The 18,514-nt window shown below is 27.4% G+C and overlaps 1 protein-coding gene across 1 annotated transcript in view; it reads left to right on the top strand.

Annotated features, from left to right (window-relative positions):
- The first annotated feature begins 12,311 nt into the window (after nt 1-12,311).
- LOC111620990 overlaps nt 12,312-18,514 on the top strand; it is a 41,295-nt gene continuing 35,092 nt past the window's right edge. Inside the window, exon 1 of the mRNA XM_023363017.1 lies at nt 12,312-12,352. The gene's annotated coding sequence lies outside the window, so the exon portion shown is untranslated. The remainder of the gene's footprint in view (nt 12,353-18,514) is intronic.

Here is an 18,514-nt window from a genome sequence, read left to right as displayed (position 1 = left end):
AACTTATGAAGTATTACCCTACTGTAACGCGGTGTCGTCCTCTTCATCTACAAAACCTTGTCTATGTACTTAGGATTATATATAATACTTTATCTATGTACCTTGGATTATACAAAACCTGTGTTATGTTACCTCTAGCGAGGGTATGTTACCTTCTATCTGCGGTATTGTGATTATGTATCCCAATTGTATCCTCTGTATCGTCATGTCTCATCAGACCAAATTGGTCCCTGTAAATATCAATGTTTTGTCTAAAATAAGTGCGATGTAACAATGAGATCCCACCCTTCACACTCACCTTCTATGCTTTCACTTTCCTTTCAAACCACAACTTCCTGTCCTCCCTACCCCCTCTTCAACTTCCAACTTCCAAGGGCTAAGTCATAAGACAGTCTTTTCTCTTTTGGACTCAAGTACTCAAGTCAGTGGAATCATGCTCGACATTCCAAACATTATTGTCAAACTTGTAGGCTTACAGGAAAGCGGCGGTGAACGCCCGATGTACATGTTTTCGCGTTTAAAACTTCTGCCTCAACCTCGCTAATATATCGAGCAAGTCTCATTCTATTCTTATATAAGTGGAAAGATCATTTGTTATGTATTACAGTACTTTATATTACTTAAATATTTGTCTTTTGAATTATTCAAAAATTGAAATATAAATATCTGTACTTAATGTTTTGTAAATTTCTCGTATAGAATTAAAAGGAAAGTCATTATTATTGTTATTTTTAAACTAATTTACATGCCAAGTATGGGGTATACTGTTGCTATAACAATAGTATGATATAAAAAAATAAGAGTAAGCCTGAATTAAACCAAATAATGCATATTTCCTAAAAACTCTAATTACGTTAAAAATGACAAAAAAAGAAAAATATGACGTCGTTCTGATGATTCAGATCCGAATCACGAATATGCTCAATTCATTTTACTTCACGTATGTGATTCTCTTGCACTCTCTTATCCAATAAAAATTTATTATACAGTATTTCTAAGATTTGAGAATAAAATAAAAACGCTGATTTTGTTCGGCCAGGACCATAGTGAGGCATTTGGGTGGTGAAGATGGGACCCAAAATAGCCGGACAGGGCATCCTCCAAAAAATTCCCGGGGTTTTTCGATCCGTCAGTATTCGATCTTGGGTCACATAAAGCGGAAGGCTGCCGCTTTAGCTGCTCAGCTATCAGACCGTCGATTTGTTTGTTTTAATTAGTAAATATTAATGTTTTAATTAGTAAATAAAAGACACACCAGTGGCCAAGTGGATAAAATCACTGAACACTAGTAATTGGTCGTGAGTCCACGCCTCGCCAACAGGCTGGCACTGAAGTTTTCTGTGTTTTGACCATTGTAACACCTAACTAGGGACCAGTTTGCCATATAAAGACCTCCCGGAAGTTATTCCCCTTCGGCAGATTGCCATGTGTTGAATCGCCGTGTACAACAAACTCAAACAAAATGATAATAGACAAGTTACGCGTTTAGTATCGAACAAATAAAGTAGAAGTAATTGTTTCTTATTTAAGTTTTTTTCCTTTATTTTGTGATTTAAATCGTGTGTATGTTGTAGTTTAAATACGAGCTTTCTATCTATATGTTAAACAGATTTCTGGGTATCCACTATCTCGAATGAGCACACTTTTGCCGGATTCGATATTGAACATCCAAAGCGGCAAGTTAATCTTAATCGTCTCGGCCATCCGGCCTATAGGAAGAAACAGCAAGAAAAAAAGTTATATGTTAAATATCTGGCTGGCGTTCTGTTGTAAACAAATTGAATAATTTTTGTTTCTATATTGTTTTATTTTTGTTTTGTATAGTGTAATTTGCAGGGTCACGCGAAGGTCTTAGAAAGCCATGGCCACATAAGCATCAGGACAACTAAACAAGTGTTTATTGAAAATATCAAACCATATTTAAATACAATTCAAGGATTAAAAGAAACGTTTGTCTTCCGTAATTAATTAAATAGAAATATAAAAATAACATATCTTTGAAAATAAAAGATGGGCGATAATTCTTTAAACTGAAATTTCAATCAAATGGTAAACAGATAGCGCTGCAAATATATATTAATAATATATATTTTTTCATTTTTAACTGGTGTAAAGTATGACATTCAGTTAACAGTAATACTGTTCCAATAACCGATATATGTCTACGATATCAATGTTCAATATATCTAAGAAATCACGATATCAAAATTTTGGTTTTGTGCAGCCCTAGTTAACAATTGAATGGCTATCTACTAACAAGTAATATGACATTACTAGATGTTCATGAAGAAGAAAAGAGTATCTTTGTCAATGTAGAAACAAGAAAACTAAATAAATACATTAATTGTGTATACTGTATATATAAATTTATTTTTAATTAATGGTTGCATGGTGCAACAATAAATTTTATTCTGTGTAAAACAAAATTAAATTTTATTCTAAAATTTTATTTTACAAATCTATAGATTGAGACATTGGTCCAGTGCATTCTTATTTGCACGATCCTAAGTGTAACATATTGAAATGTTAATAAGTATTGTTTTTATCATTACATTTATTATTTTAATCAAGTAAACTTTCTTGCCGAAGAAATCATAACTGTTTACAATTCTTCATTCTACTATATCGTTAATAACAAAAGCAGAAAACGAAATTTTTAAAAAATTTTATTTATTTACTGTATATAAGTTTTTATATACCATAGAATTAACGTAGTATTAAGCAAACAAATAAAAAAACACAAATTTTTTGAAGTTAACCTAATACTATCATCATTAAGAAAATAACTGAGAAAACAAACTGATATTTTTATATCAATGTAATATATAATTATTTTTGTATTCATTTTCTACTGAAAGTGAGACGTTAAAAAATTTCAGTTTTTTCCTCCGGGATTTGATTTTTTCATGAAATAATTTTTCTGTCAAAAAGATCTTGTTGACGTTATAAATAAGAAACAACTTTAATTAGATAATATATCAATATAATATTAATCATATTATTTAGTCAAAAATAAAAACATTTTAACATATGATAAATCTAAAATATACATCTCGAAAGCTCAAAAATAAATTTATTTATTCATATTAACCTACATATATATTTTTTCTTTTATTTTTAGTTTCTTTATACTGTACCTACAAATTAAAAAAAAATGAATTTAGAAAGAAATTAATTGAGAGACTTCTTTATTTCTCAAAACTACTTTCGTTTAATAAAGCTTGCTATACAATGAGATTCCTTATAGGAAATCCTAAGTCCGAGAAAATATGAGATTTGAAGAGTATTATTTATCGACAGAGAAATGCATTAGTTTATGAAAGTTTAAGAATATGGAAAATATATTCTATTTTTACGCGATATATTACATGAATATATAAAATGTAAGGCATTTTACAAGAAATAAGTTTAAATGAAAAATTATTAATTTTTATGACAGATAATAACCGACAGTTTAAGGCGTAAGAATGGAAATTCTTTAAATTAATTTCTTAATAATTAGAAATAGTAAAAAACCGCTAAAGTAGTTAAAATATATGCACTATATAGGCTATATAATTCCAGAAAAATTGTTTTCACGCTCTATTTCTCAAGATTACGCAGGTGAATGTCCCAATAAAAACTATTTTCGTAGATCTCCTTTACTTTGAAACAAAATAACGACAATTTCAACAATAACGCATAACAATCGAGTCGTTTCGCGAATACAAAGGTATAAAACAAATCACATAGGTATTGTACAATAAACCACAACAGAATCGCTATCTTTTAATTGAAGGAATGAAAAGAAAATTGCTTATTTTAATATAAGAAAATTGCTATATATTTAAATACTAAAAATACTTAATGTGTTCTTTTTAAATTAGTAAACAATTAAATTTTAAAATATTGAATGATTATTAATTACGATGGTCATTCGAGTATGTGTAGTAGGTGTCACTATTTATAATTTCGTTGTTGTGAAAACAATAAAGATCAATTTTAAAAGTCTGTTAAAGATAATTGTTTGTTAATATATATAAAATTTGATTGAAAAATAAAAAAGAACATAATGGCATTTATTCTCCGGGTTAATGTTCCTCAGTAAGTGTTAGCAAAAATAAAATGTTTTCCTCAATGTATTAACAGAAAACTTCCTGAAAACTTTTGAACGCTTAGAGTAATTCTTTGTTCTGTCAACTGTAAACATTTGCCAATTGACTTCAACTCGCTTTTTTCTTCTATTTGATATGCAGCTGAAAGCAATGAAAAACCTGATTCGGTTACATTTTTCTTGCTTTTCTATCATTTCTCACGTCATTTTGGATTTAAATTCTGTTTAGTACGTTTGGTTAAATCAGGGCCGGCACAAGCAGGCATGCAGGATGTCAAGGAAGTGCCAAAAGACAATTCTAATTTAGTACCAGATTTGAATTATGAAATGAGAAAAATTAGACAAAGCATTACGTTGATAAAGAAATATTGCGAGTTCTAACAGCGTTAACACTTGCTTATCATTATATATGTATATAAATTTATAGAATTGCACGATCAAGCGTATGCGAAGTGCCCTGGTGCCGAGTTTCTTCTCCGACCAGGAATTAATTTGTATGGATTTGTATATACTGTACTTTTTATTTAATTCTTTTCGCCCTGTGAGCAACAAGAGGGCATTTTTTAGCAAGCCCATTATGCGTTTAGCCAAGCCTAAACTCGAAATAATCCCCAGGAATTTTTAGAGGATATGTCGCGTCCCGTTCCTCACCACCCGGCCGCCCATTGTTGTCATGGCCGAACCTATAATGGGGGTAGCTAAAAGAGGCCCTCTTAGTGCCCACAGGGCGGAAAGAGTTTTAAAGAAAAAAAAAAGGGGGAAGCTTAAACTGGGACGACTGGGTGGTGATGAATGTGGCCCGACATATCCGGAAAACCTATCGGAAAAAATTCCTGGATTTTTCGACCAGTCCGGATTCCCCAGAACGATAGTTTGCCACTTGTACCGCTCGGTCATCCGGCCGGACTCGTATATACTAATGTAATAACATTGCCAGACGTTCATACCATCCAAATTCAAAGTGATGATCAAAAATAGTAATTCACAATATACTTACACTAATTCGTAAAGGTCACAAATATGGAATTTTGCACCTCGACTTGCATGTTGACGCGATGACGTTTAGTTAAATCATGAAAAATGCTGTGTAAAAATGAAATTAAGAACTCAAATAACAACTATCTAAACGTTTTTATCTCTATAAAATCTGCTTTTGTTTGCAATTTAACTTGCTTAATATTTATGAAATGGGAAAAAACAAAACTTTGACGACTGGATGGTTGAGCGGTTAAGGTGTCATTCTATCGCTGTAAGGACTGGATCCGGTCGTGTCAAAAAACCTCAGGATACATCAGGATATACTCTCATCATCCAGCTTCTCCATTGTAGGTTTGATCGAATCAGATAGGCTAGGTAAAAAAGTCTTCTTGGTGCTAACAAGATAGCAAAAGTTAAAAAAAAATATGGAAAATAAAATATTTCTTTATCTTTTTTGAGATAAATTGAAAAAATACAAGGTATATAAAAATGAATTCAAGAAACTAGTTTAATAGAGAGGTTGAGGCACAAGTTCAAACGTTAAACGTATACGGGTAGCAGAAGTACACGTTACACGTTTCAAGTCCAAGTAAAAATCGTTGAGGCACACGTTCATAACATCACGTGACTCAGTGAACATCTCGCATTGACTCACGGGAAATAAGTTGAAAAAAATGGCGGAAGCAAAATAAATCATAATTTTAACCTCAAACACAAAAAAATGAAGACGTTTAAGCCGATCGTGTACCCACCAAGCTACACGTAGCAAACGCCATTATCGACGGTCCAGAACTGCCAGATGGCGGCGATCACCCGTTACCCGTACACGTTTTGGGCTAAATACGTGCGCCTCAACCTCTCTAATAAAGCAAGCGTTGCGTAGCTTTCCCAGTTGTTATGAAATTTTATTTTAAAAAATAACTATATTATTAATCATAAATAAATAAAATTCGTGTGACGCCAACTATTATGAGATTTTATTATAAAAAGTTTCTATAATTTTAATTATTATAAAATGTCAAAAGGTTTAATTTTGAGAGTAGAGGTGAGTTTTATTTTAAAAAAATAAAAACTGTAAACGCTAACAGCGAAAAAACTTTTTGCCCTTTTTTCACTTTTTTGGATTCAGGGAGTCTCAAAACATGGAGATTTGAAAAAAAAAGTCAGAGGATCAAATTTGACACGATTCCAATACTTTTCCTTGTTATGTATACATAACAGCTGGGAAAGTTACAAGATAACGAAAAATTTCTATAAAAATTTAAATATTTACGAAAGAAATATTTAATTGGACTATTGAGTATTGAGAACTTTTTCATTTTACATCTCAATGATGCAATTTGCATTGATAGTCATTTTTGACTTTTTAATCTATCAAATTGTTTTGTTCAAACTACATTATAACTTTTCCTTATGCCATCCAGATAGTACTAAACGATTTTCCTTTGATTATTTAATTTGTTAAAATATATATTTATTAATCTAGAAATACATCGTAAACTTAGAGAACTAAAACAGGTATTTTTTAAAATCCGATGTGAACAGCCACATTTCTTCTGACTTATAAGAACTAAGCAGACAAGAGTATCATCCAAAATATTTTACTACCACTCTTAATGTATATTTTGGATGATACTGTATTCTCGTTTACTTAGTCCTTATAAATCAGAAAAAATGTGGCTGTTCACATTGAATTTTCAAAAATACGTGTTTCAGTTCTTTAAATTTACGATGCATTTCTGGATTAATTAATGTTATATAACCAGTGGTGATATTCAGCGGGTTCGCACAGGTTCCGCCGAACCCGTTGTTAACATTTTCAAAGTTTTCCGAACATTGTTAAACATATGTAACATTTCTCAATGGTTTGATTCTTTTAAAAATATTAAAATATACGTATTATACTCTGTAACACTACTAAACTAGAGCCTTCCGATGCACTATTTGAGCGAAAAAAAAATTGTTAAGGAAAAGTTTTCTGTTAGCGAACCCTTTGTTAAATATTTCGAATGTCATCACTGTATATAACCCTATACATAATAGTGAGATTTAAATATACAGTATGTTTATTTTATCTATCGTCTATTTTAAAATAATTAATATTTACAATTATTTCACAATACTATAAATTTATTTAAGATAACGCTATATCAACTGCCATATAACATCGGGCTATATATTGACAATAATAATTATAAATTAGTACAGTAATAAATTTGACCCTCGAGGGAAGCGTTAGGCGCCATCTCGTATTAAATTTAATAATTATAATTTAATTAAATAATTTTAGATTAAACTGGAAGAAACGAATCGGCCTGGAGCGGGAGTAGCGGGTTCGGATTCCGCTCCGGACCGATTCTTGTAATATTTATCAGATACGAAAATAATTGTTATAAATATTAATTTTTAATCACTACTATTATTTTACCTACATTTTTCTCACTGAAGAATAAGTAATTTATAATTAATATATATATTTAAACAGAGGATAATAATTTATGCTTTATGTACAGCTTTATATTAGTTAGTATTTGACAAGAAAAAATATATAAGAATATATTTTAGAAAGTATCTATAAATTCTGAAACAGTTGTTTATATCAAGTCAAATCTTTACGTTTCTCTTCGAGAAAGATGAATAGGAGTACAGATGCTATTCGATGGTCAGTAAAGTACGGTTGAAACTATCGATTCTTATGGAAACTATCTGAAAGATAAGAATACTTCTACTGTTATAGAATTTCAATATTCTAGTAAGAATATTGAAATTCTAAAAGAAATTCTTCAAGATTCAAATGGGAAATCATTTTTTTTTGTATTATATTTCTATCTATATAATGAAAACAAAATTTATATTTTATATGTATATAAATGTTTAACGAGAAACTAACTCTTGAAGGAAATACAGTTATTTTGATTTAAATTTTGTTAATTTTAATTTTAAAACATAACGAGAGATGGCGCTACAATAAACGTCTAACAGAACGAATTTTTTTTTTTTTTGTTAAAGAAATAATAAAATAAAATCAGAAAAATTATAATAATTATAAATATAAAAAATGTAAATTATCTAACTTATTATTTTTATATAAAATATGCTGTTAAACTTTTAAAAATTATAAAAAAAAGTTCGAAAATTTAATAGACTTAATCAAATTTTGTATAAAAAACTTAGGCTTTTAATTATTTTTTTATAAACAGAAATGTATAAGAGAAAATATTTATTAATTGATTAAAAATAGGCCGTTAGACACAAAAAATATGAAATAATTATTTGTAACTAAGTGATATTTTATAGAAATAACACTTTTTGGTGCTTTCCTATGCTGTTTTGTATTTGATTTCAGTCTAAAAAATATATGAATTTTATTTCTGAAATTGGTTTAAATTAAAATTTTCTGCTTATTTATAATTATAAAAAGGAAACGTTACACAGAATTTTATTTCAGAACGTCAATGTATTTTTAAATGGCAGACGTTTCAATTCTGTCATACTAACATAAATATAATACATTAGAAAATTACTGAAATTTAACAATTCACACATCAATTAATTTTTTGTCTCTGTGTTATGAAATAGCCGATTTTCATGGAAAAGCATAATGATTGCTTATTGTTTCATATTGTTTCATATGAGAATCGAAATTACAACTATAGAAATTTTTAATTATACACATATTAATTTTTATTATAATAAACTTAATATTTATACTGTATATATTTGTTGATTTTACTTAAATATTTTTGCAAATTTATATTTATGCACTTAAGAATATCATTTTCTTTCTAGTATTTCGGTTTACAAACATTAAACGATGCCAAAAGTATTTCTATGGTAATAGAGATATATTTTTCTTTTTTTTATTTCTGTGCTCTTGTTTTTTTAACAGTATATTAAAGTAATTTCATAATTTGTAATAATAAAAACGGTAAATGTAGCAAATGTAATGGAATTAAATGATCAAGTTATAAAGAAACGTTAAAAACTATTGATAAAAATGTATTTGTGAGTTATTTATGATGTAATAATATATATATACATTCTTATTAAAAATATAAAACATTTTGTTTTTAGTTTCAAATTTTAGTGACCGACAATTAAGACTGTTGTGAAATAGGTTTTAACAATTATTTCAATTTGAAAAGTAAACTTGTATAATTTATATTATCTAATTAATATTATTATAAGGAAAACGAGAAAATATAATATCCTTTATTTTTGTTTTATTTTAATATTAGATATGTTAATGCCTAATTTTATGAAATGTTTCATATAACATAACAGGAAAACATCGAACGTGTTGAACAAACGGAGTAAAAGCCTGTCGTTTCTAACATTTAAATTATTAAAAACAGATAAATCACAGTTTCAATTTGTAATATATTAGTCGAAAACTTTCAATAGTTTGATGATTCTCGGGATTAAAAGAACAATTGCTGAGTGCATTTAGAGAGTAAGTGTAGATAACTTACTCACTAATTGCTCTAATTTCTCACTAAATAAAATAAAATATTATGAAATGCAGCACTATTGCACTCAGCAACAGTTTTGCATTTCATTATATTTGATTTTTTCGGCATATTTTTTACTTCTAAGAATCATTAAACCACCGAAACTTAAAAGTTTTCTACTACTGTAATCTCTAATAAATTACAACTTAAAATTGAAATTTATCTATTTTTAATAGTTTAAAAGTAGTTAAAGAAGCAACAAAAATCACATATCACATAGAATTGACGCGATAATGTAGCTAAATCTAGACATATGCATTCAAAAAATATAATTAAAATAATTTACTATTGATTAAATGTTTCCAAAGTAATTGAGAAACTTTAGACGCCATTCTTTTTCTGTATTACATGATAGTTAGTATTTGACAAGAAAAAATATATAAGAATATATTTAAGAAAGTATCTATAAATTCTGAAACAGTTGTTTATATCAAGTCAAATCTTTACGTTTCTCTTCGAGAAAGATGAATAGGAGTACAGATGCTATTCGATGGTCAGTAAAGTACGGTTGAAACTATCGATTCTTATGGAAACTATCTGAAAGATAAGAATACTTCTACTGTTATAGAATTTCAATATTCTAGTAAGAATATTGAAATTCTAAAAGAAATTCTTCAAGATTCAAATGGGAAATCATTTTTTTTTGTATTATATTTCTATCTATATAATGAAAACAAAATTTATATTTTATATGTATATAAATGTTTAACGAGAAACTAACTCTTGAAGGAAATACAGTTATTTTGATTTAAATTTTGTTAATTTTAATTTTAAAACATAACGAGAGATGGCGCTACAATAAACGTCTAACAGAACGAATTTTTTTTTTTTTTGTTAAAGAAATAATAAAATAAAATCAGAAAAATTATAATAATTATAAATATAAAAAATGTAAATTATCTAACTTATTATTTTTATATAAAATATGCTGTTAAACTTTTAAAAATTATAAAAAAAAAGTTCGAAAATTTAAGAGGNGTTTGTTATATTTTCTGCTTTAATATTTTTCTGAATTTGAAATCCTTTCAATTCTTCAATTTCTCACAAGTGATATAATTCTTGCGTGTATATGTATTTATTGACATAAAAATTTAAAATTTTATGAATTTTAAGAGTTATATAAATTAGATTTTCATTATGAATGAAACTTATTGAACAATCAAGGTTAATTTTTAAGAATAGATTGATGTAATTATTTTAGAAAGTTTTAAAATATTATTTATTATTTAGAATAAGTTTATAATAGTAGTTTGACTGTGTTCGTTCTACACAGTCAAATTAATAATATATTTTTCTTCAATTTTATTTTATGTAAAAAAATAACAATTAAAAAACAGCATAGACTGTTCAATGATAATTCTAAATTAATCTAAAAAATTAATTAAGATATTCAATAATTGTTCGACGATTAGTTTAATAAATAATACAAACACCATCAATGTCCTTAATTTAAACAAATTATTCTTTCAATCATCATAACAGCGTATTTCTATTAATAGGGCTTATCACACTGGTGTTTACCACCACCAATCACCATAACAGTGTATTTCTATTAATAGGACTTATTTCTTCCAATCACCATAATAGTGTATTTCTATTAATAGGACTTATCACACCAGTGTGATAAGTCCTATTAATAGAAATACACTGTTATGGTGATTGAAAGAATAATACAAACACCAGTTTTATTATAATTTTAATTTTTATTGTTATTATCGTTCTTAACAAAGGAGACATTATATTTGACTGTTTTTAGTAATCTTATTGTTTAATTTACAAATAATTTTTGTCATTTTCTTTATTTGTTCATTATTTGAACTGTTCATCAAACAATTATTTATAATTTTCTTGATAACAGTGATAAAAAATTAGTAAATTTTAAACAAAATCGTTCCTAAAAATCAATTAATAAATAGGTCTAATAATAAAATAAAAATGTATATCTGAGATATTAACTGATATAATATATCAATTATTTTTAATTGTTTTAACTAAAATATTTTTAATTAAAATTTTTGATAAAGAATTTAATAATCAAAGGAAATTATTTCAAAAATATTTTACAGCTCGATTTCACTCGGGCAAAAATTCCATTCAAAAATAATATAAGTGAAAGAGTGAAAAAGAGGAAGAGAGAAGCAAAATTTTCTTATTGGTGCGGGTGGAATAAATCCTTAGAATACGATTCGGACTTTTAACGCGAATAAGATATAGATTCACATATCGTTTGTATAATGGAGCCTGAAGAAGTTATGAAGATGCAAGTACAGCATGCCAAACACCCACATAGTGGCCAACCCAAGGACGGATGAAAAAAATTTCCCTCGCACCTCCTCCTAACTCAAATTAATTGCTTTATTCACCATTGTGCAAGAATCATAACCGATTTAGTGGTAAGTGAGGCTTTTCTATATTTTTCAAAAAATTTTTAACATTTTTTAAAACATTCTTTTTATTTTAAACGGAAGTTAACCTGTAGAAAACCTATTTGCGACGAACGTCACATAATTAAGATGTCGCACGCCGATAGGTAAGTGATATGGGAGATTGTCAGTCACGTAGCGAATATGGCTCTGGTATTGGTCGATACGTTAGCTAATAGGGCGTGAGTATTCGGTCGGTGTCCGATGAGGTTGCCTACTATTGGTTGGAAGAGGGAGGAAAAGATGGAGTTTAAATACCGGAGAAGAAATGAAACGGAACCAAGTAAATAGTTGCGATAAGTTTTGCTTAGTTGGGAAAATAGAAACCAACCGTGATAATAATACAGGTGAGTAGTTCATACTTTATCAATTGAATCTCGTAGACTTAACTTCAAAATGTGAGTTAGAAGAAAGCTTTTAAAATAAATTTCTCATTGATTAATAGCAATAGCTATAAATAGGAATGTCTCAAACATTTAATTAATATAATTTCAAAATATTTATGTATAATAATTTAAATATGCTTTACTCGTTTAATTTGATAGAGTTAAAAATGGAAATCCCCTTTAAAGTAATCTTCTCATTAAAGCACACATTGATACTGTGAAGTAATTCTTCAGGGATTTTTCTGTTTTGATTTCTCATTATTGAAATACGTAGTTTATATTTACTTTATTATTATATAATTTGTGTGCGTATACATGTTTATAATTTAATATATTATGTTTCGAATATTCTAATAAAGAAAAATGGTCACACTATTGTTATTAAATTTTACCTAATGATACATAAAATTAATATTTTTTTTATTTAAACTTTAAAATAAATTTAAATTAAGTTAATATCATATTTTAAAAATAACTCTTTGATAACTTGTCTATGTGTAAATGTTTCTTTGGAACAAAATAGTTAATATTTAAAAAAAATTACTTTATCAACTAGAACTACCCACATGACTTGTTATGAAATTTCGAAATTTAATCGTTTTAAAACAAGGTTAATTGACCCAAATATTTAATTTGTAATTTTTATATTTAAAAATTTCAATTTTTTTTTAATTAAAAAAATTAATACTAGACATTACATACCAATCGTTCAAAACGTTATATTTCTATTAACTTAGCCACGGGTATAAAACTAACATAAAAAAGCTTAATCATTATTAAAAAATGACAAGATTTTTATCACAGAAAAATAATTCAGATTAAACTAAGCACTTTTAAGTAAATATTTAATTGCTAGATTTAAAATATTTAAAAATATATTAATTATTTAAATTATGATTAAGATAACTGATAGATTTTAATATAAACTAAATTAAGATTTCAATTAAATTTATTAATTATATTGATACTAAAACTTAAATTTAAAATAATCTAAGATTTTAGTTATTTCAATTAATTTTGAATGCTTCTTTAAAGTTAGAAAAAGCTTATGGAAGTGGTCAACATGAAGATAATTTCATTTCTAATAGAAAAATGTATAAACATGTCGAAATATTATCATCACACTATAAAAATTCGATTAAAACATAGACTAATATATTCCATTTATAATTATAAATCATTTATAAGTACAAATTTATTCGTAAATTTTAATTATCTGTTTAAAATCTAGAATTTCTTTAATATTTGTGTTCATAAATATAATTAAGTTTAACGTTTAAACTGCTAAACAGATATTCTTTAATATGAGATTAGACAATTACATTATCTTGTTAAATCAAATTAATAAGAACCTGTGCAACTTAAGTAAAGCCTTCTGACTCTTTGCAAGATTTTAAATTAAAGTTTTTCAAAAGTCTATATTTATTTGGCTTAACTAACTAATCTCTAGCGGAATAAGTCAAAGTAGAATATTAATAAAAGCTGTCACACACCCGGTTAAATAAAACCAGGTCATAACTCGGTACTGATAGATGAAACATCTGAATTTATAACATAACGTAGATGTAACACTTAATAAGAAAAAAAATTTAGAAATGACCGTTTTAATTTGATTACAGTTCTGGAAAGAATTACATCTTGTAATAAAAAATAATTAGATTAAAAAATATTAAATTCTGAAGAAATAAAAATAAGTAAAATAACACACAATAATTAAATGAAACAATACTAAATAAATACATATTTTAAATGTACTTACATGGTTAGTCATAAAACTAAAAATCATTCCATTATTTAATTAATTAAATTTTATTTTTATAAATTTATTCACAATCGTGTCATTTACAAAAATCTATAAATGAACTTCAACTTACGTAATAATCTATTAAAGAAGAATTTTACACCATTTTCTCTTGATTAAAATTAATAATAATGATAAATAAAATAAATTTCGCTTTCAGATCACGAGCGATCTTGCTTGGTTTATAAATTTTGTATTTACTTAAGCTTTAAGTTCCTCAAAAATAAATCATTTATTTTACAGTTAAACATCTCATATGATTAATGTAAGTAATGATGCAACAGCGAACTCGAAAATCATGAATAAAAATTTGAATAATTTATATCTTTAAATTAATCGTCACGAAAAATTAAAAAAAAAAACTTATTTCTTTTTCGTATTTTTCTTGTTTAGAAATTAAGAAAAATCTCATTTGTAACGAGATTTTTCTTAATTTCTAATTCTAAGATATATTGTAAAGTGATCATTCACTTCGTTAATCGAAGGCCATTCTACTAGAGTAACATTCCTGCTGTCTATTTAGTTACTGACAAGATAGCCCGAAGCTGTGGGACAAGGAAAGTTTGTGGAAGTTTACAGTAATTATTTATTTTTGAAGAGTATAGTAAGAAGTAATTAGTTGGCATCACCCATTTAAGTTCTAAGCACGAGCTTGTTTGTTAAATATACGCCTCTCAACGAATGATATATATGATATATACCAAAATGATAATAATTAAACTTTTCCATATTTAAAGATCTTTAATAACATTTAAAATATAACAATATTTCGGTGGTTGTAATTAAATAAATGATGTAAATAATTTTTCACTTTTATTAAGTTTAAATGTAACTTATATACTCCAATTTTCCTTTCATACTTATCAAATATAAAAAGTAATGACCGTAATAATCAAAATTTTAGCAAAGAAAAAATGAGTTCTAAATAATAAAAATAATTTTTATTTATTTATTTATTTATTTCATAAAGAACGTTTGCGAACACTGATCTTTATGGAAAAATTTACATTAAATAAGATTAGTCAGAATGCCAATTGAGATTTTTAATCAAAAAATAAATAATTAATTATTATTATTATTATTAAACTAGAATTAAATGACATTACTGTATTTTGATCAGGGAATGAGATTTGAAATCCTCAAATTTTGCAGTTTGATCAATTCTGAGTTTATCTTCTTTAGTTTCGCTTATAAAAGAAATGTCTGGCCCAGTTTCGATATCAAACTACAAACCAATTACTTTATCATTTGGCCGGGAGCATGCAACTACATTAAATCCTCCCATACCTAACGGACAGGTGCGCCTCTTTCTCCCATTTTTTTAACCATCAACGCCTGGCGACCGACTATCGTTGAATTACATATTTTTCTACACGAATTTTCTCAATGCAGTTCTCATAACATAAATAAATATATATTGCATTTTTATAACGATCAAACAAATTGATAAAGTAAATTGTAAAGGAAAAGGCGTGTCTTCGATTTGTAATATATTTGTAATTTGGCACGTGTAAGTATCGTTGGTTGTGGCTTGAAAAGTCGACGCCTGTATTGACCTTGGATGTTTCACGACCAACAAGGACTGTCGTCTTACGCTTGTCTAATGAGGGGCAGAGTGATAATGTTTAGATAATAGAAATCTGCCGAGGCACAGTTTTATGATGAACCCACATTGTTTCTCCCCGAAGTGGGAGTGTGCTTTATTGTTATCATCATCTAACGATTCATCTTCGAAGAAATTCTAGGACAAACTATTGAGAACATAAATGAATAAAGTAACTTTTTCTTTTGTTAGATAATGAGGAATTCATTTAAAAAAAGTAATTTATTATGTTGTTTTCTCTCATTTAAATTGGTAGATTTTCAGGATATATTTATCGTTAAATTTAAATAGTTTTCAGCAGGAATTTCGCATTAATCGAGTTAGATAGAATCGCTGAAAAGTGTCGAAGTTAGCTTTGACGAGTGCTGACACGTAATTTGCTACTAGTGATTTACGATTACTCGAACCAAGATTTTTACGAGGTAGGGACTACACCCAAATTCCCTTTAGGGAGAACGATAGCTTGAGTGGGAAATTGTCTGATCCTTAAGTTTTAAATTATTTTCACAAAATCCGAAATTATCTTCGAGATTAATTAATTTATTATTTAAGTTATTATTCAGTTTTAACTTTTTTTTTTTTTGATTTTGCATATTGCTTACAATTCTAATAAATTTTAGCATTAGTAGTTATAAAACGCTTTTATTGAGATATATTTTTAGCAGAATATTTATATTAAATACAGGAATGCCATGATTTAGATCTAGTAATAAGAATTATATGTATATATGTTCGTGAGTTAGTTTTGTAACTAATATAAATATAGGCCTAAATTTTATTTTATTTATGTGTAAGTTATGTAAAATTTTGTTACAAGTATCCGACTTTCTATATTTGAAACTGAATATTTATTCAAATAAACTTTACATCGAAACACTTTCTCCAAATAAATATTTAAAAGGTGCTTTATTACAAAATTTTAATATCCTGGAGAATTATTTTGAAAGCAAAAAGTTGTTTTAACGAATTAAAATACATTGCATTCATTTAAATATCTAAAAATTTAGCATGATATAATATACTGTACGTTTCCTGTACGTAATATACGTGTACTGTAATGAATTAGGCAGATAAAAAAATAATTAATATAATTTTTATGGTCAGCTTAGAATAATTTTTAAAATCACAAAGGACTGTAAGGCATATTATACAAATATATGAAATTTCATAATTGCTTTAATTAAAATATGCAAATAGTTATAGAATTTCTTTTATAAAATAAATAAAAATGCATTCTCTACGTACAGTAATAGTACATACAATATTTCGTATTATTCAAAGAATTCGAATTATAAGATAACTATAATAAGCAAATTTCGATAATTGGTAACTTATCCATATGAACTTTTCACTTTGCATATAATTTATTTATCGAAGAAACATTTATATTATAATATTTATAATAGAAAAATATCTAAACTCTCCTATCAAAATTCATGTCGATGTCGTAAAACGATTAGATGAGGCATAAAGAAAGGTCGATATGTGGTGAATATTATTGAAAGCAAAGCCGTAACGGGAGATGCTATCTTAGCATCATCGAGTGGAGACAGGTGTGCTTTCGAACCCGCATCCTCTCTCTTTCCTCCCCTACTCACCCTTTTTTTGTTCGTACAGTACATCGTTCACATACATTTATACTAATGCTGTCAATAGCTTTTCTTTATAGGTTCTCCCCCGAGATTTTATTCTTATCTATAAAAAATATTCGAAGCAAAAAAGCTAATATTTAGATTTTTCAGCTCCGTTTTTAACCTAATACATAGAACTGAATGAAAAAAAAGGAAAAAATATTTAAGTTTTTAAGATTAATTTTAAGTAGCTACTCAATTGTAAATTAATTTAAACTAAATAAACTAACAAATTTAAGTTTACGTAACTAGAAAAACAACATCGAGAGCAACTGTCAGAAAGATTAATTTTTCAGAAGCTCATCATCAGTCGAAACCAGACTTTGGTACGTTTCCTGTTTTCTAGACAGGTGAGTCAAGCAGGTGAGACGCCTGACGCTCACCCTCATCCGATTGTCTTGTGACAGTTTCAGAGAAACAGCACGAGCCAGGCACGTGGCAGACATGGTGCCCAATGTGGGTTCTTTGCATATTAAGGAACTGCGATGATGTGGGTGTAGCTTCACTCCTGTTGCTCGTGGCAGATGTTTCTGATAAAAAAAAAATGAATTTTCTCTAACTCCAAAAGTGATTTTTTTCTAATTATTTAGAAATCAAATTATAAATGCTACGCTTAAAAACTTAAATTAAATTAATCTATTAATCGTGTCAAGAAAAACTAACATTTTAAATACCTGTAATTTAATCGCTATTTTAATGGAGTTAGATAAAAATCCTATTTATTTTTAAATTTGGTTAATTATTATTAATATAAGCTTCGATCTGTATTTTGATCAGGGAATGAGATTTGAAATCCTCAAATTTTGCAGTTTGATCAATTCTGAGTTTATCTTCTTTAGTTTCGCTTATAAAAGAAATGTCTGGCCCAGTTTCGATATCAAACTACAAACCAATTACTTTATCATTTGGCCGGGAGCATGCAACTACATTAAATCCTCCCATACCTAACGGACAGGTGCGCCTCTTTCTCCCATTTTTTTAACCATCAACGCCTGGCGACCGACTATCGTTGAATTACATATTTTTCTACACGAATTTTCTCAATGCAGTTCTCATAACATAAATAAATATATATTGCATTTTTATAA

This window comes from Centruroides sculpturatus, unplaced genomic scaffold (assembly GCF_000671375.1).
Source record: "Centruroides sculpturatus isolate CEXI.00-Female unplaced genomic scaffold, Cexi_2.0 scaffold297, whole genome shotgun sequence".
In the NCBI taxonomy this organism is placed as follows: domain Eukaryota; kingdom Metazoa; phylum Arthropoda; class Arachnida; order Scorpiones; family Buthidae; genus Centruroides; species Centruroides sculpturatus.
Note: the sequence above shows the minus strand (reverse complement) of the source record. Positions and strands in the feature narration are given on the sequence as shown.